This window comes from Triticum dicoccoides, chromosome 1B (genome assembly GCF_002162155.2).
Source record: "Triticum dicoccoides isolate Atlit2015 ecotype Zavitan chromosome 1B, WEW_v2.0, whole genome shotgun sequence".
Classification (NCBI taxonomy): Eukaryota; Viridiplantae; Streptophyta; class Magnoliopsida; order Poales; family Poaceae; genus Triticum; species Triticum dicoccoides.
The window spans coordinates 617,967,634-617,994,284 of record NC_041381.1 but is presented as its reverse complement, the minus strand read 5'-3'; positions in this window follow the sequence as shown (position 1 = coordinate 617,994,284).

The following is a 26,651-nucleotide window of genomic DNA, read 5'->3' as shown; positions in this document are numbered from 1 at the left end:
ATATCATATTGCATGAGTTTATCCCTCTACATCATGTCATCTTTCTTAATGCGTTACTCTGTTATTTATGAACTTAATACTCTAGATGCATGCTGGATGGCGGTGGACGTGTGGAATAATAGTAGTAGATGCAGACAGGAGTCGGTCTACTTGTCACGGACGTGATGCCTATATACATGATCATGCCTAGATAATCTCATAATTATTCGCTTTTCTATCAATTGCTCAACAGTAATTTGTTCACCCATCGTAATACTTATGCTATCTTGAGAGAAGCCACTAGTGAAACCTATGCCCCCCAGGTCTATCTTTTATCATATAAGCTTTCAATCTACTTTTATTTGCATATTGACTTTTCGTATCTATATTATAAAATACCAAAAATATATTTATCTTATCATACTATCTCTATCAAATCTCACTTTCGCAAGTGGCCTTGAAGGGATTGACAACCCCTTTATTGCGTTGGTTGCGAGTTCTTTGTTTGTTTGTGTAGGTGCGTGGGACTTTTGAGGAGCCTCCTACTGGATTGATACCTTGATTCTCAAAAACTGAGGGAAATACTTACGCTACTATTGCTGCATCACCCTTTCTACTTCAAGGAAAACCAACGCAAGCTCAAGACGTAGCAAGAAGGATTTCTGGCGCCGTTGGCGGGGAGGTCTTCGCTCAAGTCAAGACATACCAAGTACCCATCACAAACTCATCTCCCTCGCATTTACATTATTTGCCATTTGCCTCTCGTTTTCCTCTCCCCCACTTCACCCTTGCCGTTTTATTCGCCCTCTCGTTCTCAATCTTCGCTCTCTTTTGCTTGTCTTTTGTTTTCTCGTTGTCATGGCTAGTCCTCATATCCTCGTTTTTACTCCTGAACATGAAATTCTTAATTTTAAGCAAAGGGAGGGATAAAATTTAAAAGATGCTTGGCATAGAATTTGCAATGCTCAAAATAAATCTACTAGGAAGCTTTCTACTTCCGTTCTTCTTCCCATTTTTATGTAGGCATTACTCCTTGGAATAGATGCATTCTTGATACCATTATCGGAGAGGATTTCTTGAGTAGCCATACGTTTGATGCTTATAATGCTATGTTAGATTTGTTTGGCCCACCACCTCTTTTGGTGAATGGAACTGTGTTAACTTTGGAACATGTGATGCAAAGGCTTGAGATTATTGAAAATAAAGTTGCCACTGTTGAGTTGATTTAAAATTTGGATAAAAAGATTCATAATCAAATTACCCAATATGGATCTAGGGTTTGAGTTACATTGAATTTTTTTAAAGAGAAATAACCTATAGTTAATGAAAGAATAGATCTATATTCTACGAGAATTGGTAAACTTGAGGATATCATTACCAACTTAGGGTCGGCATTTTCTTCCATGAAAAACACTCCAAATCCTCCTACCAAAAGTGCCAAATTTATCTATGTTCCTAAAAATAAGGGTGAATCTTCTAGTAAGGGGAATGCGGATCTCAAATCAATAAGTGTTCATCCCAATTGTCTCTCTATCATTAAGGAACCTTTTGCTACAAATGAATTTCTTGAATTATTGCCTAAGGGTTTAATCATTGCTAAAAAGGGAGAAACCCCTAAAGATTATAAGTGCTCTATTGAGGAATTGAGTGCCAAAGATGGCACTACTTAGATCTATCCTCGCTTTTATGCCTAGCTAGGGCGTTAAACGATAGCGCTAGTTGGGAGGCAACCCAATTTTACTTGTGTTTTTTGTTTTTGTTTATATTTAGTAATAAATTTTGCATCTACCTTCTGTTTAGATGTGTTTTTACGTTTTAATTAGTGTTTGTGCCAAGTAGAACCTATAGGATAACCTATGGTGATAGTTAATTTGATTTTGCTGAAAAACAGAAACTTTGCACGCACGAAAATAATTCTTTTAATTCACAGAAACATTCTTTTGCGTTGATTATTTTTTCTGTAGATCAATAGACAAATTGCTCAGGACTTCCTATTTTGGTAGGATTTTTAGAGTTCCATAAGTATTCGGGAGTTACAGATTGCTACAGACTGTTCTGTTTTTGACAATTCTGTTTTTCTTGTGTTGTTTGCTTATTTTGATGCATCTATGGCTAGTATTAAGTGGTATGAACCATAGAGAACTTGAAATACGGTAGGTTTAACACCAATATAAATAAATAATGAGTTCACTACAGTACCTTATGTGGTGGTTTTGCTTTCTTTCACTAACGGAGCTTATGAGATTTCCTGTTGAGTTTTGTGTTGTGAAGTTTTCAAGTTTTGGGTAAAGATTTGATGGACTATGGAATAAGGAGTAGCAAGAGCCTAAGCTTGGGGATGCCCATGGCACCCCAAGATATTCAAGAATAGCCAAAATCCTAAGCTTGGGGATGCCCCTGCAAGGCATCCCCTCTTCCGTCTTCGTTTATCGGTAACTTTACTTGGAGCTATATTTTTATTCGCCACATGATATGTGTTTTGCTTGGAGCGTCTTGTATGATATTAGTACTTGCTTTTTAGTTTTCCACAATCATCCTTGCTGTACACACCTTTTGGGAGATGCCCACTTGATTGCAATTTATTAGAATACTCTATGTGCTTCACTTATATCTTTTGAGCTAGATAGTTTTTGCTCTAGTACTTCACTTATATCTTTTAGAGCACGGCGGTGTCTTAATTTTGAAGAAATTGTTAGTATCTCATGCTTCACTTATATTATTTTGAGAGTCTCTTAGAACAGCATGGTATTTGCTATGGTTATAAAATTTGTCCTAGAATGGTGGGCGTCCAAGTTGGGTATAATAAAAACTATCATAGGAAGTGAATTGGATGCTATGATCAATTTGATACTTGATAATTGTTTTGAGATATGGAGGTAGTGATATTAAGGTCATGCTAGTTGGGTGATTATGAATTTAAAGAATGCCTGTGTTGAAGTTAGAAAGTCCCGTAGCATGCACGTATGGTTAAAGTTGTGTAACAATTTGAAACATGAGGTGTTCTTAGATTGTGCATCCATATGAGTGGCGGTCGGCGACGAGCGATGGTCTTTTCCTACCAATATATCCCTCTAGGAGCATGCACGTAGTGCTTGGTTTTTGATGACTTGTAGATTTTTGCAATAAGTATATGAGTTCTTTTGACTAATGTTGAGTCCATGGATTATACACACTTTTACCTTTCCATCATTGCTAGCCTCTTCGGTACCGTGCATTGCCCTTTCTCACCTTGAGAGTTGGTGCAAACTTCGCTGGTGCATCCAAACCCCATGATATCATACGCTCTATCACACATAAACCTCCTTATATCTTCCTCAAAACAGCCACCATACCTATTATGGAATTTCCATAGCCATTCCGAGATATATTGCCATGCAACTTTCCACTGTTTCGTTCCATTTTTTATGACACACATTATCATTGTCATATTGCCTTGCATGATCATGTAGTTGACATCGTATTTGTGGCAAAGCCACCAAGCATAATTTTTCATACATGTCACTCTTGATTTATTGCCCATCCCGGTACACCACTGGAGGCATTCATATAGAGTCATATCTTGTTCTAGTTTTGAGTTGTAATTCATGAGTTGTAAATCAATAAAAGTGTGATGATGATCATTATTAGAGCATTGTCCCAAAAAAAGGAAAAAAAGAAAGGACAAAAAAAGGCCAAAGAAAAAAAAGAAAGGCCAAAAAAGGGGCCCAAAGAAAATAAAGAAGAAATAAAAATAAAAATAAAAATAAAAGGGGCAATGTTACTATCTCTTTTTCCACACTTGTGCTTCAAAGTAGCACCATGTTCTTCATATAGACAGTCTCATATGTTGTCACTTTCATATACTAGTGGTAATTTTTTCATTATAGAACTTGGCTTGTATATTCCTACGATGGGCTTCCTCAAAATGCCCTAGGTCTTCGTGAGCATGCAAGTTGGATGCACACCCACTTAGTTTCTTTTGTTGAGCTTTCATACATTTATAGCTCTAGTGCATCCGTTGCATGGCAATCCCTGCTACTCCTCATGTTGACATAAATTGATGGGCATCTCTATAGCCCGTTGATTATCCTCATCAATGTGAGACTTTCTCCCTTTTTTGTCTTCTCCACACAATCCCCATCATATTCTATTCCACCCATAGTGCTATATCCATGGCTCATGCTCATGTATTGCGTAAAAGTTGAAAAAGTTTGAGATTATTTAAGTATGAAACAATTGCTTGGCTTGTCATCGGGGGTGTATAAGATGGGAGCATTTTTGTGTGACGAAAATGAAGCATAGCCTAACTATAAGATGTGAGACTTTCTTTAGCCATGTTATTTTGAGAAGACATGATTGCTTTGATTAGTATGCTTGAAGTATTACTATTTCTTATGTCAATATGAACATTTATTTTGAATCATTTGGATCTGAACATTCATGCCACAATAAATAAAATTACATTGAGAATTATGCTAGGTAGCATTCCACATCAAAAATTCTGTTTTTATCATTTACCTACTTGAGGGCGAGCATGAATTAAGCTTGGGGATGCTTGATACGTTTCCAACATATCTATAATTTTTGATTGTTCCATGCTATTGTATTACCCGTTTTGGATGTTTATGGGCTTTACTTTACACATTTATATCATTTTTGGGACTAACCTACTAACCGGAGGCCCATCCCGTATTGCTGTTTTTTTACCTATTTCAGTGTTTTGAAGAAAAGGAATATCAAACGGAGTCCAAACAGAATGAAACCTTCGGGAGCGTGATTTTTGGAACGAACGTGATCCAGAGAACTTGGAGTGCAAGTCAAGAAGCAATCGAGGCGGCCACGAGGGTGGAGGGCGCCCACCCTACTGGGCGCGCCCCCTATCTCGTGGGCTCCTCGGGCGTCCACCAACCTACTTCTTCCTCCTATATATACTGAAAGATCGAGGATGTCGCCTAGAGGGGGGGGGGGGTGAATAGGCGATTTAAAATAATTACGGTAGGCTTGAACAAATGTGGAATAAACCTAGTGGTTAATTTGTCAAGCACAAAACCTAAAACAACTAGGCTCACCTATGTGCACCAACAACTTATGCTAAGCAAGATAAGAAACTATGTGATAGCAAGATATATTACAAAGAACAATATGGCTATCACAAAGTAAAGTGCATAAGTAAAGGGCTCGGGTAAGAGATAACCGAGGCACGCGGAGACGACGATGTATCCCGAAGTTCACACCCTTGCGGATGCTAATCTCCGTTTGGAGCGGTGTGGAGGCACAATGCTCCCCAAGAAGCCACTAGGGCCACCGTAATCTCCTCACGCCCTCGCACAATGCAAGATGTCGTGATTCCACTAAGGGACCCTTGAGGGCGGTCGCCGAACCCGTACAAATGGCGACACTTGGGGGGCATTCACCGAACCCGTACACTTTGGCAACCCTTGGGGCGGTCACCGGTACCCGTCAAATTGCTCGGGGCGATCTCCACAACCTAATTCGAGACCCCGACGCTTGCCCGGAGCTTTACACCGCAATGATTGAGCTCCGAACAACACCAACCGTCTAGGGAGCCAAGGCACCCAAGAGGAACAAGCTCTAGGGTGTACAAACACCCAAGAGTAACAAGCTCAAGGGTACAAAGCACCCAAAAGTAATAATCTTCTCAACTTGTAACTTCCACGTATCATGTGGAGAACTCAAACCGATGCACCAAATGCAATGGCAAGGGCACACGGAGTGCCCAAGTCCTTCTCTCTCAAATCCCACCAAAGAAACTAATGCTAGGGAGGAAGATGAGAGGAAGAACAAGAAGGAGAACACTAAGAACTCCAAGATCTAGATCCAATGGATTCCCCTCACATAAAGGAGAAAGTGATTGGTGGAAATGTGGATCTAGATCTCCTCTCTCTTTTCCCTCAAAAACTAGCAAGAATCCATGGAGGGGTTGAGAGTTAGCAAGCTCGAAGAAGGTCAACAATGTGGGAAGAACACGAGCTCAAAGGATAAGGTTCAATGGGGAAGAAGACCCCCTTTTATAGGTGGGGAAAAAACCAACCGTTATGCTCACAACCCGCACAGAGCGGTACTACCACTCCAAGGAGCGGTACTAAAAAATACTTCCGAGCCTACCTCCGCTGAGAAAAACATGAGATTTTTGGTCCGGAGCGGTACAACCGCTCAGGAGCCACGGTAGTACAGCTCTGGAGCGGTACTACCGCTCAGGAGCTGCAGTAGTACCGCTCTGGAGCGGTAGTACCGCTGCAGCCTTTACCAAAACAGCCACAACTTTTGCAAACAGACTCAGAATTCAACGAAACCAAGTTTGTTGGAAAGCTAACGACATGGGCTAACACAATATTGATAGAAATATCAATAAGAAGCAAATGAGAGAAGGCCCATAAGAAAATGGTGAGAACTCTTCCTCGTATAAGAATGGTAAAACCTCCAACACCGAAAACATCATTGAAAACGCATGCGAACTCCGTTTTCGATGAACTCAAGCTTGTCATCAAGATGACCATAAGCTCTAAGACTCACAAAGAGAACCAAACAAGAACCAAGAAACAAGATGCAAGGATGCAATGGTTTGAGCTCTCTACTAACGGTACGATCAAGCTACCAACTTGAGAGCCCCCCTTGATAGTACGACAAATGATCCTATAACCCGGTCTCCCAACTACCACCATGAGACTGGTAAAATAGAAAACCTATCAAGGGAAAACCTTTGCCTTGCACATGGTCCACTTGAGCTAGATAATGACGATCTTGACTCCCTCAAGTTGGACCACCTTTCTTGATTGCGTTGGCTCGATGAAGACTAGATGATTGCTCCCCCATAGTTCACTATGGGTGAGCCACTCTTCGGCTCATCTTCAAAAGTCCATTGTCACCACAATGGGCGGCAAGCTTCAAGCACTTGATCTCTTCTTGATGCATCACTTGAACTTGCACACCGCATCCTAACCCCACAAAGAACTCTCACAAAGACCATGGGTTAGTACACAGAGCTTAATTGACAATGCTTACCATACCATGGGATCACTTGATCCCTCTCAGTACATCTTCTACGCTTTGTGAGTTGATCAACTTGATTCACTCTTGACTTAGTGTTGATCAACCTTGAATCTTTCCAACTCTCTTCATTTGGGTGATGTCTTGAAGGTAAACATGAATGATCACACAATCTTCTTCTTCAAAACATGCTTGCAATAAGCTCAACACTCACATGACCAATCTTTGGATAATTCCTTAATAGCACCTTGGTCAACTCATAAACTCCTTGAAACCAACACATGGACTTCAAGAAAAGCCTATAGAAAAAATCTTCAAATATAACTCAAGGCAACCATTAGTCCATAGAGATTGTCATCAATTACCAAAACCAAACATGGGGGCACCGCATGTTCTTTCAATCTCCCCCATTTTAGTAATTGATGACAATCACTTTCAAGAGAGTTTATACAAGGAGTTATGCATCATCATGCAATGCAACAACCAACGATGCATGAGAATGGGATGCAAATGGTTAGGAACCAAAACCAAAGCAAGGAGAAAACTCTGAAGACTTCTCCACAAAACACTCTGAAACTCCTCCCCCATTGGCATTGATTGCCAAAATGGGTGAAAAGCTTAGAAGGCCAATATAAAGAGTGTTCCTCCATAAATTGTGTATCTCTCAAAAAGAGAGTGGAATGCAATGCACATATCCAATGGTAAATACTTGGAGGAAGACAAACTATATTGAGGCCCAAAGATTGCAAAAGAATGATATGCCACAAAGACATAACAAAGAGGGAAATAAGAAATCGAGCAATCAAAAGATACCAAATGAAGCAAGCAATCAAAGGATATCAATTGAACCAACTAGACCAAAGATCATATGAGCCACATGAATGATGGATATTATGATATGAGCAAAGGAGTATTCTAAATAAGCTAGAGAAGCTCCCCATGATTTGTGCACACATAATAATTTTGTATTTGGATACAAAGTGCACAAAATAGGATCATAGCTCCCCAAAATCAATAAAAACAAACAACAAGTGCAAGTGAGCATAAAGGAAACTAAGCCTAGCACTTGCAACAAAAACATGGTTGAGAAACATGTAAAAGAGGTAACTTAAGAATAGGCTCAACCAAAATGATGTGTGTGATTCATGGCAAAGCACATGAGAAGAATAATATACGGATGAGCATAAGCATCAACATAGTCTCGAATGAATGAGATACATGGTGCAAATCCTTTCATTCTCACACACAATTAAGCAAATGGGTTCACAAGAACACTAAATATGCAAAATGAATAACCAACACTTGTGACGACCCAAGGTGAAGATAGAAAGCATAAGCATCATCAAGATAGGGGATACCAATTAAGATGGCGAAAGCCTCGTCAAGACAAGCATGAGGAAAATAATCTTCACCACACAAGAGTGCATCAAGATGCAACAAGATAAGACACGCACTCAAGGCAAAAGCTTTCACAGAGCCACCAAAGAAAAAACATAACAAAGACAAGGTGGACGTGAAAGAAAGGATATCATCTAGTGATGTAATTTCTCTCAAGTGTATAAGGGTCTAGGTAGACGAAATCATGCCGATATATATCTACAAAGAAGGATGTACACCTGAAATAGTAACAACACGAAGGAACAAGATATCCAAAAGGAAGTCATACATATACCAATAAGATATGTGCTTGGAAGCATAGCCCAAGGCTATATATGGTCTTATTGTATATAAATGAATTCCTACCACACAACCATCAAAGACATCACAACTAGCAACAAGAGATCATTGTTGGGATTCTTTGAGAAAGGAAACAAGTATCACAAGAAAGAAAGAATAACATGCCATGATACAATCTACACACAATTGATGCAATAATGTGTGCATGTAGTAGATGATGATACTTGTTGCCGAGATAGAATTGGAAGGATGTAGTAGATACCAGTTGAAGGTAGAATGTAGTTCATTGATCATCCTAGCTTGACTCCAATAAGCACATGGTGACAACACCTTCCTTTTGAATGAGCCGAGTATCCAATACATCTCCAATTGTTCCTAGAACAACAACAGAAACAAAATGGTACCCAAACTCATTGGGACCAAAGAGTTAGAGAACCAACAATACATAGGACAAACTCCACATAGATGTGTGCATATAGATATGAAAATGAATCTCATGAACATCTCATCCAATTTGAGACTTGGTGGAGTTTCCCCTATATATTGGGTCAAAGAAAGAAAACATGCCAAAGGAACTACATGAAGTTAAAATGCATGCTCAAGACTTTCAAGAACCGATACCACAATAAAAGGAAAACCAAGTGAAAAGGATACCAAATGGAGAAATCATCACTTGGAAGATATCATTAAAAGATACATCAAGGAATGAGATATCCATTGGAACACACAAAAAAGATGTCAAACTCTCAAAGGAGAGGATGGTTCCAAACAAACCAAGCTCTCTACAAAGTTTCATGTTGGCACAAAGTACCAAAAGAAACAACCTGCCATCCACCAACACACACTTAATATGGATCACAAGATGAGTGATTTATAGTAAATAGGATAGCTCCCCCAAGACTAGTGCATTATAGAGAATTTGCATTTGAATACAAAATGCACAAGGTGGGATCACCACTTTCACTATATATAGAAAACAGTAAACAAGATCAAGAAAATAACAAGATCCACAAGTGGCATGGCAAACAATGGGAGTTCACACAATCCTAGGCACGAGATAAGGCAAATAAAAGCAAAGGCCAATGTAAAGATGATCAATAATTTGTACCACACATAAGTGAGTACCAATTGTCATAAGACAAAAAGTATTTGGAAATAATTCCAGTTGGTAGATAGCAAGGATATCCAACATCATCTTCACACCAAACATAAGCAAATTGCAACTTGTAGAGCTAACATGCCACCTAGGAACAAGATAATCTACAATATCACCACTAGGTGACAAAATCTCAAATGTACACATTTTCTAGGCTAGTAATATACATAGCATATTACTCCCCCATAATGTGATACCAATGAAGAAAAGTTAACAAGAGGCAATAAGAGGATCCAACAAGAGATAATTAATGGACAATTTAGAATTTGAATTTCTCATGAGAAGACATACCATGTAGCAACTAGATAATCTTGAAATATCAATACTAGATTGTATTACTCATGTACACACATTTATAGGATCGTGAGGTGCACAAAGCACATCACTCCCCCATAATGGGATATTCCATTAATCTCTCACAAGAGCCAACTAAGAAATAAACAAGATGCAAAAGGCTCAATGCATGACACACACATACATGATGTGCAAACCAACACACGCATACTTGATTGCTCAAGATAATCAAGTTGGAAGCACAACATATACAAACACATGCAAGGAACAAAACCAAAACATGCAAGTGGGCAAGTAACTTTCAATGTAAACAATTTAAGTACAAGTTACCGCAAGGAGGAACATTGGATATAAGATATAAGCTTAATGATTCAATTGACTTGGCTTGAGGCAATAAGAGTGATGAAGTCCCCTTAATTCTTCATAATGTAGCCAAGTGTCCAATGCCCTCCAACAACACCTATTGATCAAGTTTGAGCTAGTTGGTCCCCAACCAAGTTGGGTCCTAAGAGGTTAGTCACAATAGGCTTGGCTACCCAAATGGTTCTTGGCTTCAAACCACTTTGAGTACCAACAAACTTGGCAAACACATTGCCAACTTTATCCTTCCCAAGATAATAGACATCATCAATGATAATTGGGTTGGATGAGGTACCATTTGTGCATGAAGAAGCGACGTGACCTTTTTCACGACATAGGTAGCAATGTCTACTCTTTACTTTCTTCTCACTTGATTTATCAACTTGAGATTGAGAATGAGAGTGAACTTGTGGCCGCTTCCCTTGTTGCTTGTCACTAATGGCCTTCTTCTTCAAAGGGTAAGATCTAACATGATGCCCTTCAATTTTGCACCTGAAGCAAATGATCTTGGCCGAATTCTTGAACTGTTTTTGGCCCTTCTTCTTGTTGCTCTTGGACTTCTTCTTTTTATTGGAGTTGAATCCAAGTCCACATTTGTCATTGGAGGATTTTTTCACACTCAAGATATTGTTGAGTGTGGCCTTCCCTTCATGACACTTTTCCAAGTCTTTCTTCAAAGAAGTGACTTGGGCCTTGAACTCTTTGATTTCCTCTACATGGTTAGTCTCAACACAAGTACTAGAGAAAGTATAAGCTTCATCGTTTGAGCAACAAGGCAAGAAAAGCAATTCATCACAAGATGTACCAACATTGTGAGTAGATGTACAAGGACTAGCACATGGCAATATAACGCTTTGACTAGATGTAGTGCTAGTATCCACATGAGGCTCATGAGATGTTACCTTAGCAAGCATGGCCTCATGAGCTATCTTTAGCACATTATGGGATACTAGAAGATCATCATGAGAGTTTGAGAGCTTTTCATGACTTTCTTCCAATTTCCCATATTTGCTAGATAACTACTCAAGTTGAGCCCGTAGCTCAACATTCTCCTTCAATATGGATGCTTCACAAGAGATAGAGTTAGTAGCACAAGCATCATCATTAGCAACAAGAGGAGAAGACAACTTGGCAAGCTATTTTGAATATGAAACTTTAAGTTGAGCATGAGACTCGGTGAGTTTGATGAGCTCACTCTTAATGACCCTTGAGCCATTTTCGAGGTGCTCAAAGTCCTCAAGGAGTTTAGCATGCGCAACTTCAAGCTCCTCATTTTTAGTTTCAAAATCATTGGCCCCCTCAAGATCTCTATCATGAGATTCCCTTACTCTAGATAATTCTAGAGCAAAAGTCTCCTCAAGAGATTCCTTGGTGGTTTGTTCAAGTTCAAGAGCTTGAGAGAGGTCGGCAATCTCATTAGCGTAATCATGCTCATAACCTTCCATTTTCTCAATGGTGACCTCATGCTCCTCGAGATGAGATTCCAACTCTCAATATATTTATTGCCCTCAATGGCAATGGACATAATTTCCATGAAGTTGGAACGAGCAATTTTATTTTTATGAAGAGCTTTAAAACCATTTCCCCCTTAATTTTTAAGGAGGCAACATTATCATTCCCTTCATCATAATCAACATCATCATCATTCTTGCCATCATCAATATCATCACAAGATATATTGGGATTCAAAGTGGGAGATACCTTTGAGGCCTTGGCCATAAGGCAAAATGCAATAGATGATGATGTAGGATCCCTCGAAGCACCATTCAAGACCACATCTTGTTCCATGGAGTGTTGAGTTTCCTCTACATTGTTAGCACAACAACTCGAGGAAATAGATACATTTTTTATCATGGCAACAAGACATAGCAAGCATATCATCATGAGATTTGAGCAAGCAATTTCTACATGATATTCACGGACTACCAACACGAGCATGTGAAACATGTAAGGTGCTCGAAGTGTTAAAGTCCAAAGAAGGACCATTGTAATAAGATAGTGATGAAGAATCACCAAGAACAAGCACACTACCATCATTGCAATGACCACCACTACTCACCCTAGCATTACCTTGTGGCAATCCACATGTGGGTGAAGTAGAAGAAGTTGAGAAGGCAACACGGCAGGAGGAGGAGGGAGAACAATCATCCCCACAAATCTTGGACACACCATATTTATCTTGAAGCTTTGTCCATAACTCATGAGCATCCCGGAATGGCATGAGTTGAAATATAACTACATTGCTCAAAGCATCGAAAAGCACATTAGAAGCTTGAGCATTGAGATAAGAGTTTTTCTCATCCTCTAAAGATAATCTTTGGGGATCCTATGGAGGAGAAAAACCCATATCTATAATTTGCTCTAAATTTGGGTCCATGACCCTAAAGAGGTTAAGCAAGTGAATTACCCAAACATCAAAATTTGTGCCATCGAAACTAAGAGTGTCAGAGAATCCTAATCCCCTAGTCAACATATTTACTCTCTAGGCGGTTAAGCCTAACAAAGAGAGACGAGGCTCTGATACCAATTGAAAGATCGAGGATGTCGCCTAGAGGGGGGGTGAATAGGCGATTTAAAATAATTACGGTAGGCTTGAACAAATGAAGAATAAACCTAGCGGTTAATTTGTCAAGCACAAAACCTAAAACAACTAGGCTCACCTATGTGCACCAACAACTTATGCTAACCAAGATAAGCAACTATGTGATAGCAAGATATATGACAAAGAACAATATGGCTATCACAAAGTAAAGTGCATAAGTAAAGGGCTCGGGTAAGAGATAACCGAGGCACGCGGAGACGATGATGTATCATTAAGTTCACACCCTTGCGGATGCTAATCTCCGTTTGGAGCGGTGTGGAGGCACAATGCTCCCCAAGAAGCCACTAGGGCCACCGTAATCTCCTCACGCCCTCGCACAATGCAAGATGCCATGATTCCACTCAAGGACCCTTGAGGGCGGTCACCGAACCCGTACAAATGGAGACACTTGGGGGGCGGTCACCGAACCCGTACACTTTGGCAACCCTTGGGGCGGTCACCGGTACCCGTCAAATTGCTCGGGGCGATCTCCACAACCTAATTGGAGACCCCGACGCTTGCCCGGAGCTTTACACCACAATGATTGAGCTCCGAACAACACCAACCGTCTAGGGCGCCAAGGCACCCAAGAGGAACAAGCTCTAGGGTGTACAAACACCCAAGAGTAACAAGCTCAAGGGTACCAAGCACCCAAAAGTAATAATCTTCTCAACTTGTAACTTCCACGTATCATGTGGAGAACTCAAAACGATGCACCAAATGCAATGGCAAGGGCACACGGAGTGCCCAAGTCCATCTATCTCAAGTCCCACCGAAGAAAATAATGCTAGGGAGGAAGATGAGAGGAAGAACAAGAAGGAGAACACTAAGAACTCCAAGATCTAGATCCAATGGGTTCCCCTCACATAGAGGATAAAGTGATTGGTGGAAATGTGGATCTAGATCTCCTCTCTCTTTGCCCTAAAAAACTAGCAAGAATCCATGGAGGGGTTGAGAGTTAGCAAGCTCGAAGAAGGTAAACAATGGGGGAAGAACACGAGCTCAAAGGATAAGGTTCAATGGGGAAGAAGACCCCCTTTTATAGGTGGGGAAAAAAACCAACCGTTATGCTCATAGCCCGCAGAGCGGTACTACCGCTCCAAGGAGTTGTACTAAAACAAATACTTCCGAGCCTACCTCCGCTGAGAAAAACATGAGATTTTTGGTCCGGAGCGGTAGTACCTCTTAGGAGCCACGGTAGTACAGCTCTGGAGCGGTACTACCGCTCAGGAGCCGCGGTAGTACCTCTCTGGAGCGGTAGTACCACTGCAGCCTTTACCAAAACAGCCACAACTTTTGCAAACGGACTCCAAATTCAACGAAACCAAGTTTGTTGGAAAGCTAACGACATGGGCTAACACAATATCGATAGAAATATAAATAAGAAGCAAATTAGAGAAGGCCCATAAGAAAATGGTGAGAACCCTTCCTTGGATAAGAACGGTAAAACCTCCAACACCGAAAACATCATAGAAGACGCATGCGAACTCCGTTTTCGATGAACTCAGGCTTGTCATCAAGATGACCATAAGCTCTAAGACTCACAAAGAGAACCAAACAAGAACCAAGAAACAAGATGCAAGGATGCAATGGTTTGAGCTCTCTACTAATGATACGATCAAGCTACCAACTTGAGAGCCCCCCTTGATAGTACGATAAACGATCCTATAACCTGGTCTCCCAACTACCACCATGAGACCGGTAAAATAGAAAATCTATCAAGGGAAAACCTTTGCCTTGCACATGGTCCACTTGAGCTAGATGTGGACGAATTTGACTCCCTCAAGTTGGACCACCTTTCTTGATTGCGTTGGCTCGATGAAGACTAGATGATTGCTCCCCCATAGTTCACTATGGGTGAGCCACTCTTTGGCTCATCTTCACAAGTCCATTGTCACCACAATGGGCGGCAAGCTTCAAGCACTTGATCTCTTCTTGATGCATCACTTGAACTTGCACACCGCATCCTAACCCCACAAAGAACTCTCACGAAGACCATGCGTTAGTACACACAGCGTAATTGACAATGCTTACCATACCATGGGATCACTTGATCCCTCTTAGTACATCTTCTACGCTTTGTGAGTTGATCAACTTGATTCACTCTTGACTTAGTCTTGATCAACCTTGAATCCTTCGAACTCTCTTCATTTGGGTGATGTCTTGAAGGTAAACATGAATGATCACACAATCTTCTTTTTCAAAATATGCTTGCAATAAGCTCAACACTCACATGACCAATCTTTGGATAATTCCTTAATAGCACCTTGGTCAACTCATAAACTCCTTGAAACCAACACATGGACTTCAAGAAAAGCCTGTGGACAAAATCTTCAAATATAAGTCAAGGCAACCATTAGTCCATAGAGATTTTCATCAATTACCAAAACCAAACATGGGGGCACCGCATGTTCTTTCATATACCCACGTAACCCGAGAACATCAGGGGAGCCAATGAAAAACTATTTCCACCACCGTAACCTTCTGTATCCGCGAGATACCATCTTGGAGCCTTCGCCGGCGCTCCGCCAAAGGGGGAATTGACCACGGAGGGCTTCTACATCAACACCATAGCCTCTCCGATGAGTTGTGAGTAGTTTACCACAGACCTTCGAGTCCATAGTTATTAGCTAGATGGCTTCTTCTCTCTTTTTGGATCTCAATACCATGTTCTCCTTGATCTTCTTGGAGATCTATTCGATGTAACTCTTTTTGCAATGTGTTTGTCGAGATCGGATGAATTGTGGGTTTATGATCAAGTGTACCTATGAGAAATATTTGAATCTCCTCTGAATTCTTTTATGTGTGATTAAGTTATCTTTGAAAGTCTCTTCGAATTATCAGTTTGGTTTGGCCTACTAGATTGATCTTTCTTGCAATGGGAGAAGTGCTTAGCTTTGGGTTCAATCTTGCGGTGTCCTTTCCCAGTGACAGCAGGGGTAGCAAGGCACGTATTGTATTGTTTCCATCGAGGATAAAAAGATGAGGTTTATATCATATTGCGTGAGTTTATCCCTCTACATCATGTCATCTTTCTTAATGCGTTACTCTGTTATTTATGAACTTAATACTCTAGATGCATGCTGGATAGCGGTCGATGTGTGGAGTAATAGTAGTAGATGCAGGCAGAAGTCGGTCTACTTGTCACGGACATGATGCCTATATACATGATCATGCCTAGATAATCTCATAATTATTTGCTTTTCTATCAATTGCTCGACAGTAAATTGTTCACCCACCGTAATACTTATGCTATCTTGAGAGAAGCCACTAGTGAAACCTATGCCCCTCGGTTCTATCTTTTATCATATAATATTTCAATCTACTTTTATTTGCATCTTTACTTTTCCTATCTATATTATAAAATACCAAAAATATATTTATCTTATCATACTATCTCTATCAGATCTCACTTTCGCAAGTGGCCGTGAAGGGATTGAGAACCCCTTTATTGCATTGGTTGCGAGTTCTTTGTTTGTTTGTGTAGGTGCGTGGGACTTTTGAGGAGCCGCCTACTGGATTGATACCTTGGTTCTCAAAAACTAAGGGAAATACTTACGCTACTATTGCTGCATCACCCTTTCCTCTTCAAGGAAAACCAACGCAAGCTCAAGATGTAGCAGCTGCCAACGCACAAGTCTAGGACAACGCAAAGGAACGACTTCACATTACCAAGATAAGTATCGCGGTTGGACAACTAATCGTTACGACGCAAAATTCTCACTTGATGCGGCCCTGTGGCGGCAATGTTGCCTTCCTTTCTTACCTCTTGGCGGCTGCTTGCATGCTAAAGGGGACCTCCTGAGCATCACGCGTCAGGGCTCTTGCTGGACCTCGGGTCGCTCACCTCGTGGCCTTGACCACGGCATCATGACCTGGCATACCAACGACTGTTGCAGCCTGCCTGGGGACCGGGACCTGTCAATGTAGAGCGTGAAGTCATCGCGAGGTTAGAAAGGGGGAACCAAGCCGGGATAGGACAAGCACTCGCACGATTTCATAATAAGGATAACATCAACGAAATGCATCGCACACCCTTTACACGCCCGCGCAGGTCGTTTCCCAATTCCTCACAGGGACTCATCAAGTCGGGCAGTTGCCGAGACAGCGTGGGGAAGCGGAGACGCCCACGTCCAATCAGTCGCCACGCATCGAGCAAAGCCGCAGGCTGTTGGGGCCCGCGGCACTCTGCACTTTCCCTTTGGCTTCGCCGCTAAGCCAAGTCCGAGCGCGCCTTGGGCCCGGGGCTACTGTCGGTGTTCTGGGAACGAGGGTCCCCAGACTTGCCTGCCTGCGGCCCGTGGCGTGGCGCCACCAGTGGCCCAGTACGGCCCGTCTTCGTCAACCAACACTCAAGACCCTCGCGAGGGGCCAAGTCTCGTGAGGCGGATGACCCAACGCCTCCTCAGGAGCGGCCTCACCAGGCAGGCTCATGAGGGGGCAGAGAGATCAAGGCAAGGGGTACCTCCTGGGGTTCCCGTGATGCAAGCCATGACGACCAAGGCCAAGCAGGCGCTAGGCGGGTAGCAGCGCCCGCAGTGTCCTCATTTCCCCTTTGGTGCTAAGGGGGCAAGCGCAGGCGCGGAGTACCAAGGCATCATGCAAATGTTTCCATATCAGTGCAACAGGACCAAGACCAGCAGGATGGCAGGACGGAGGTTATCGTGGAGCCCAAGACAGCGTCACCACCAGTGCCTTTGACAGGCGAAGACCACATTTAGTCAGGATAGCTCGTACTAGTTATCCCCTTTCAAATTGGCCGTTGTTGGATCCCTTCCCGCACAATATTTGGGAAGAGGACAGGGCCTCTATAAATAGGACTAGCCACCACTGTAGAAAGGGAACTGGACTGGGACGGACGAGAGGGGAACAAACTCAGTTCAGCCTCGCACCCACCAAGCACAAGAACACCTCTCCTCAGGAGGCAGTTCTTCCCTTGTACTGTTCATCATCAGCCCAAAAGGAAATCCACCACCACCACACTGGAGTAGGGTATTACACCACAACGGTGCCCCGAACCAGTATAAATCTTGTGTCTCTTGTGTTGTGAGTTCATCGAGCTAAGCTTAGAGATCGCGGCGAGGCTGAGGGCAAGATTCGGTAGGGGGAAATCTTCGTGCGCACCCCAGTGTTCGAACCTCAAGGGTTTTGCCGGAACCCTAAATCAGACAGGTACAAGGATAAAATTCTCTGCATGTAAAGAATACGGGCACAATAAGAAGACTTGTGAGCAAAAGATGGCGGTCACGAAAACATCTATTACGGCAACATCATTAGCTCATGTTCCACCATCGTCTTAGCATTTGATGAGAAAACTATGGTACACATCCTATAAGTATATTCATTTTGCAAAAGATTTTGGCCTAATGTTCAAATCTACATTTCTTGTAGTTAGCCAGAAAGCTCTAACGATGACAAGTCATGAAGCGCAAGCAAACCCACTACCGTGGTTGTTGGATTGTTTTCATCATAAATGAAAAAAGAGATAGTGATAGTGTAAGAAGCTTAAATGCAAAAGATAAATAAGCAAGTTCAAGAGTTATTTATCCAATCTATCCTTAATGAATTGCTTTGCAATAACAAGGTCTAGAAAATTACCTCTCTAACGAAAGATATTAGTGGATTGATCAAGTGCAAAAGAACAAGACCCACTCGATCAACGAGGCGAAAATGACTAAGTCCAAGAGGGATGGAGGACTTGGCTTTAGATATTTTTATCCCTTTAACATAGACATGCTAGCAAAGGTTGGGGACTTCTAAACATTCCAAATTCCTATGTAGCCAAGTGTTAAAAAAATGCTCCACAAATGGCTTTGTCCTAAATGCAAAAACAGAGCAAGGAATGCCATACACTTGGAGTAGCGTACCAAAAATTATTCACCTAGAAAGGAAATGGCTAATATGGAGAATAGGAAGCGGAAAGAATTAAGAATCTGGCCAGACCCAAAATGAGACTATGACCCGGACACGGTATCAAAACCGGTTAATGTAAGAACTAGGGGATGTGATAAGTATTTGGTGTAGGATACTTACACGGAAAAAATGCTAAGCATCCCTATAAATACTGATTACTAAGACAGCTGAGTTGGAATTTTGATCCCAAGGGATTGTTTAAATTAAGACATCATACTACGTCTATGTTGTGGGGTTAGCCAGTTCCTACGCACAAGGATAGATTAATAAGTTAATGTTGAGGAATGTAGAAATAATTCAAAATTTTCCTATGTATCATTGAGATCAATCTAGGAGATTCTAGCAACAATAGAGAGAGAGAGAGGATGTGCATCTTCATACATTTGAAGATCGCTAAGCGGAAGCGTTACTAGAACGCAGATGATGGAGTCGTACTCGTGGCGATTCAAATCGCGGATGATCCGATTTAACGCCGAACGGACAACACCTCCGCGTTCAACACACTTACAGACCGGGGACGTCTCCTCCTTCTTGATCCAGCAAGGGGAGAGAAGAAGTTGAGGGAGAGCCTCGGCAGCACGAAGACGTGGTGGAGGAGCTTGCAGTTCTCCGGCAGGGCTTCGCCAAGCACTACTACAGAGGAGGAGGTGTTGGGGAGGGAGAGGGCTGTGCCAGGGGAAGGTTGCGGCAGCCATCCCACCTCCCCTATATATATAGGGGCAAGGGATATGGGGGGCGGGCCCCTCCAGATGGATCTAAAGGGGGGGCAAGGGGGGAGGCTTGCCCCCAAGCCAAGGAGGGCGCCCCCTTTAGGGTTTCCGCCCAACCCTAGGCGCATCTGCCCTAGGGGGTTGGTGCCCAAGCCACCTAGGGGCTGGTTCCCCTCCATATTCAGCCCATAGGACCCTCCGGGGCAGGTAGACCCTCCCGGTGGACTCCCGGAACCCTTTCGTTGGTCCCAATACAATACCGATATACCCCCGAACATTTCCGGTGACCGAATAAGGACTTCCAGTATATAAATCTTTATCTCTGGACCATTCCAGAACTCTTCGTGACGTCCGGAATCTCCTTCGGGACTGCGAACAACATTCGTTAACCGCATACTAATTCCCATAACAACTCTAGCGTCACCAAAGCTTAAGTGTAGACCCTACGGGTTCGGGAATCATGCAGACATGACCGCGACATCTCTCCGGCCAATAACCAACAGCGGTCATGTCTGCGGGATCTGGACATCTGATGAACCACGATGTCGGGGATTCAACCAATCCCGTATACAATTCCCTTTGTCCACCGGTATGTTACTTTCCCGGGATTCGATCGTCGGTATCCTAATACCTTGTTCAATCTCGTTACCGGCAAGTCTCTATACTTGTTCCATAATGCATGATCCCGTGACTAACTACTTAGTCACATTGAGATCATTATGATGATGCATTACCGAGTGGCCCCAGAGGTACCTTCTCCGTCATACAGAGTGAAAAATCCCAGTCTTGATTCGTGCCAACCGAACAGATACTTTCGGAGATACCTGTAGTGTACCTTTATAGCCACCTAGTTATGGTGTGATGTTTGGTACACCCAAAGCATTCCTACGGTATCCGGGAGTTGCACAATCACATGGTCTAAGGTAATGATACTTGACATTAGAAAATCTCTTAGCAAACGAACTACACGATCTAGTGCTATGCTTAGGATTGGGTCTTGTCCATCACATCATTCTCCTAATGATGTGATCCCGTAATCAACGGCATCCAATGTCCATGGTCAGCAAACCATAACCATCTATTGATCAACGAGCTAGTCTACTAGAGGATCACTAGGGACATGTTGTGGTCTATGTATTCACACATGTATTACGATTTCCGGTAATACAATTATAGCATGAACAATAGACAATTATCATGAACATGGAAATATAATAATTATCATGTATACACTTGATATTCCCTTTTGATTCCCACCTCCACTGATTTCAGCATTGAATATATATAACTCAGGAATGGACTTCTTCATCCCCTGCATATTCTGGTTCATCACAAAGCTCTTGTAGCTAGGTGGGAGCGATTGGAGGATCCTGTCAATGACCGAGTCATCTGGAAGATTAACTCCCAACTTAGACAAACGGTTGTGTAACCTGGACATAGTGAGTATATGCTCACCGACAGAACTGTTTTCCTCCATCTTACAACTATAGAACTTGTCGGAGTCTTCATATCTCTCGGCCCGGGAATGAGCTTGGAAAACCATTTTCAGCTCTTGGAACATCTCATATCCTCCGTGCTGCTCAAAACGCTTTTGGAGCCCCAGTTCTAAGCTATAAAGCACGCCGCACTGAACCAGGGAGTAATCATCACTACGCGACTGCCAGGCGTTCGTAACATCTTGAGTTGCTGGGAAAATTGGTGCGTCACCTAACGGTGCTTCAAGGACATATGCTTTCTTGGTAGCTATGAGGATGATCCTCAAGTTCTGGACCCAGTCCATATAGTTGCTACCATCGTCTTTCAGCTTGGTTTTCTCTAGGAACGCGTTGAAGTTGAGGGCAACATTAGCGTGGGCCATTTGATCTACAAGACACATTGCAAAGATTTTTAGACTATGTTCATGATAATTAAGGTCATCTAATCAAATTATTTAATGAACTCCCACTCAGATAGACATCCCTCTAGTCATCTAAGTGATACATGATCCGAGTCAACTAGGCCGTGTACGATCATCACATGAGACGGACTAGTCATCATTGGTGAACATCTTCATGTTGATCGTATCTACTATACGACTCATGTTTGACCTTTCGGTCTCTTGTGTTCCGAGGCCATGTCTGTACATGCTAGGCTCGTCAAGTCAACCTAAATGTTTTGCATGTGTAAATCTGGCTTACACCCGTTATATGCGAACGTTAGAATCTATCACACCCGATCATCACGTGGTGCTTCGAAACAACAAACTTTCGCAACGGTGCACAGTTAGGGGGAACACTTTCTTGACATTTTTAATGAGGGATCATCTTATTTATGCTAACGTCGTTCTAAGCAAATAGCATGTAAACATGACAAACATCACATGCAAATCATAAAGTGGCATGATATGGCCAATATCATATTGCGCCTTTGATCTTCATCTTTGAGGCGTGGCATGATCACTTTCATCATCGGCATGACACCATGATCTCCATCATCGTGTCTTCATGAAGTTGTCTCGCCAACTATTACTTCTACTACTATGGCTAATGGTTAGCAATAAAGTAAAGTAATTACATGTCTTTTTCAATGACACACAGGTCATACAATAAATTAAGACAACTCCTATGGCTCCTGCCGGTTGTCATACTCATCAACATGCAAGTCGTGATTCCTATTACAAGAACATGATCAATCACATACATCACATATATCATTCATCACATTCTTTTGGCCATATCACAACACATAGCACACCCTGCAAAAACAAGTTAGACGTCCTCTAATTGTTGTTGCATGTTTTATGTGGATGCTATGGGTTTCTAGCAAGAAAGTTTCTTACCTACGCAAAAGCCACAACGGTGATATGCCAGTTGCTACTTACCCTTCATAAGGACCCTTTTCCTCGAATCCGATCTGACTAAAGTGGGAGAGACAGACACCCGCTAGCCACCTTATGCAACAAGTGCATGTCAGTCGGTGGAACCTGTCTCACGTAAGCGTACGTGTAAGGTCGGTCTGGGCCGCTTCATCCCACAATACCGCCGAAACAAGATAGGACTAGTAACGGTAAGCAAATTTAACAAACCAATGCCCACAACTACTTCTGTTCTACTCGTGCATAGAATCTATGCATAGACCTAGCTCATGATGCCACTGTTGGGGAACGTAGAAATAATTAAAAAATTTCCTACGTATCACCAAAATCAATCTAGGAGATTCGAGCAACAAGAGAGAGAGAGGATGTGCATCTTCATACCTTTGAAGATCGCTAAGCGGAAGCGTTACTAGAACGCGGATGATGGAGTCGTACTCGCGGCGATTCAAATCGCGGAAGATCCGATCTTACGCCGAACGGACGGTGCCTCCACGTTCAACACACGTACAGCCCGGGGGCGTCTCCTCCTTCTTGATCCATCAAGGGGAGAGGAGAAGTTGAGGGAGAGCTCCGGCAGCACGACAGCGTGGTGGTGGAGCTTGCAGTTCTCCAGCAGGTCTTCGCCAAGCACTACTACTACGGAGGAGGTTTTGGGGAGGGAGAGGGCTGCGCCAAGGGAAGGGTGCGGCAGCCCTCCCACCTCCCCTATATATATAGGGGCAAGGTAGAGGGGGGCCAGGCCTCTCCATATGGATCTAGAGGGGGAGGGGCGGCCAAGGGGGAGGCTTGCCCCCCAAGCCAAGGGGGGTGCCCCCTTTAGGGTTCCCCCCCCCCAACCCTAGGCGCATGGGACCTAGGGGGGTTGGCGCCCAGCCCACATAGGAGCTGGTTCCCCTCCATATTCAGCCCATAGGACCCTCTGGGGCAGGTGAACCCTCCCGGTGTACGCCCGGAACCCTTTTGGTTGTCCCGGTACAATACCGATATACCCCCGAACATTTCCGGTGACCGAATAAGGACTTCCCATATATAAATCTTTATCTCCGGACCATTCCAGAACTCCTCGTGATGTCCAGGATCTCATCCGGGACTCTGAACAACATTCGGTAACCGCATACTAATTCCCATAACAACTCTAGCTTCACCAAACCTTAAGTGTGTAGACCCTACGAGTTCGGGAGTCATGCAGACATGACCGAGACAGGCAATAACAAACTTTCCCGAGATTCGATCGTCGGTATCCCAATACCTTGTTCAATCTCGTTACCGGCAAGTCTCTATACTCGTTCCATAATGCATGATCCCGTGACTAACTACTTAGTCACATTGAGATCATTATGATGATGCATTACCGAGTGGCCCCAGAGGTACCTTCTCCGTCATACGGAGTGACAAATCCCAGTCTTGATTCGTGCCAACCGAACAAATACTTTCGGAGATACCTGTAGTGTACCTTTATAGCCACCTAGTTATGGTGTGATGTTTGGTACACCCAAAGCATTCCTACGGTATCCGGGAGTTGCACAATCACATGGCCTAAGGTAATGATACTTGACATTAGAAAAGCTCTTAGCAAACGAACTACACGATCTAGTGCTATGCTTAGGATTGGGTCTTGTCCATCACATCATTCTCCTAATGATGTGATCCCGTAATCAACGACATCCAATGTCCATGGTCAGGAAACCATAACCATCTATTGATCAACGAGCTAGTCAACTAGAGGCTCACTAGGGACATGTTATGGTCTATGTATTCACACATGTATTACGGTTTTCGGTTAATACAATTATATCATGAACAATAGACAATTATCATGAACATGGAAATATAATAATAACCATTTTATTATTGCCTCTAGGGCATATTTCCAACAGTTAAATGGGAGAAGTTGTGGAAATAAATATGCTCAAATCACTTGAAACAATTCTTTTGGAGAGTAGCCCACAGTATCTGACCAACATGTACAAATCTGAGATGAAAAGGTGTGGAAGTGACGAGAAATGCCCGGTCTGCAAGAGACAAGTTGAGGATGATGCTATTTCTGAAGTGCGAAACTATTTGGAAAATGTTGAACATGGAAGGTTTGAGGATGATTCATGGACAAGTAGTCAGCTATTGAATACATAAATAAAATACTGGACATGGAGAGTGAAAAGAATAATCATGGTGGTGGTGTTGCTCTGGCAATGGTGGACCGAAAGAAATACGCCAGGGAAGAGGGCAAGCATAGAGATATTGAAGCCCTATATAATATAATTGTTAAGCAATCTAGAAAGTATTGCCAAGACTTTTTGATGGAGAAGAAACTAGAGCAGACGGGACAAAGTAGATGTCATGCTCCGAAAGGTAAATGAACTAAAAGTCAACATAGATGGCACATTTCACTCTGGATCAATGATTGGAGATTGGGGAACTTCCATCCGCAACCATAGAGGAGAAGTGATAGTTCACAAACTGGGGAAAATGGAGATTGTTGCTAATTCGTCATGGTTGACGTTCATGGTGGAGAACTAGCAACAATAAAAGGAACAAAAGTCGCCAGTTTTGAAACATACTCTGTGTAGCCGAAACAAGCGGTAGACAATGGCAAAACAAAAGGATATGTATTATGCCTAACTTTGGAAGAATTAGTGGAGCACCTGAATAACATTTTGAAGCCTAACCGTTACCTTTGCTAGCAGAGAATGTAAAAGTACCTCACTCTCCAGCAAGTTATGGTAGCACTTCAAAATTGTATGATGATTTGCAACTGGGTCATGTGATACATCTTGTACTTGATGTTATGAAGAGCAATTTTTCTCCACCCAATGTGTAATTCAAGAGCTTTGCCTTTGCCTCATAAAAATGTGTGACATTTACATTTCAGCCATTAACTCGAACCCACTACTCTGATTTACCCCTAATTTTAAAGAGTGCTCAAATTCGCCCCTCTGTCGTTAGGTGACCTTACAAAAATGCCCTTATGTGCCGTTTCCTTCCAATCAAAGGGCTTTGACCGTCTACAAGACGTTTCGTGGATATTTTTACCCCTCTCTCCAATGTCACTTGAGTGTGGGACCTACGCAGTGAAAAACTAAAACTAAAAGCTCTTTCTTCCTCTCTCAGTCTGTCTCACTTACCTAGTTCGGGAGCCAAATTGGATTTCCGGCTGCATCTGCACTACGTTAAAAAGATTTGCAGGCTTTTGGGTCAAAAAGCATACAAATGCCCGATCTCAGCAAATATAAAAGCAGGACCCAGTTTCTTATTCAAACATGCCCACTTATACTTGTCCTCATGCATCTCCACATCTTGGGGAAAAGTTTTTCGGAAAATAGTAAACCTACTTGAATGATCATCTATTATGAAAAACAAAAACTTTGAATGATCATCAAAATAGTTAACATACGTTTTTCCTGTAGTGGTCGCCTCCTCCTCACCCTCTCCCCTCCTCCCTCCCTCGCCGCCGCCTGAGGCCACCGTCGGGCAAGCCTGGGGCGCCAAGGATGGTGGCGGTGGGGCCTCAGTCGCCCTGCTCCTGTGTGGGGAACCCCGGATCTGGAGCGGTGGCTCCATAGGCAAGGTACGGCCGCCTAACAGCCGTGCGGGTGATGGATCCGGTGTCCTGGCCGCAGGGGCGGCAGGATGCGGTGGTCGTTGGCGGCCAACGGCGGTCGGTGTGCGTGATCTGGCGCGTCCCTGCCTCCCCTGTTCCGCGTGCGGGCCAGCCTGGTCAGGCTGCGCTTTCTCTTGATCGCCGGTTTTGTACAGGAGGTGCTTCTGGTGGCGGAGATCTAGTTTGGGCGAAATCCTGGCCGGCCATGACCGGCCGTGCCGATGGCAACACCTGAGGGCACCCTTTCCCTCCTTTGAGGCGTCGGTATGGAATGATCTCCTCACTTCACCTTTCCCTAGGTTTCCCGAGCGAACGCCCTAACTCTGTTGGGCGGCGGCGGCGCTCACGGCGCCGTTCCCTTCTTGAAGGCGCCGCTTTGGGAACCTTGAGTTGGGTGGTGCTTGTGGGTGGTGGGAGACAATAGTGGTGCGACCCTTTCCTAACATGGATTTATGTCCGTTGCTTGGAGATGGAGTCACGTAGGTGGAGGTCGTCGGCTGGCGTCGTGGTGGCGTTAATGGCGGAGGACCTGCCTAGGCTCG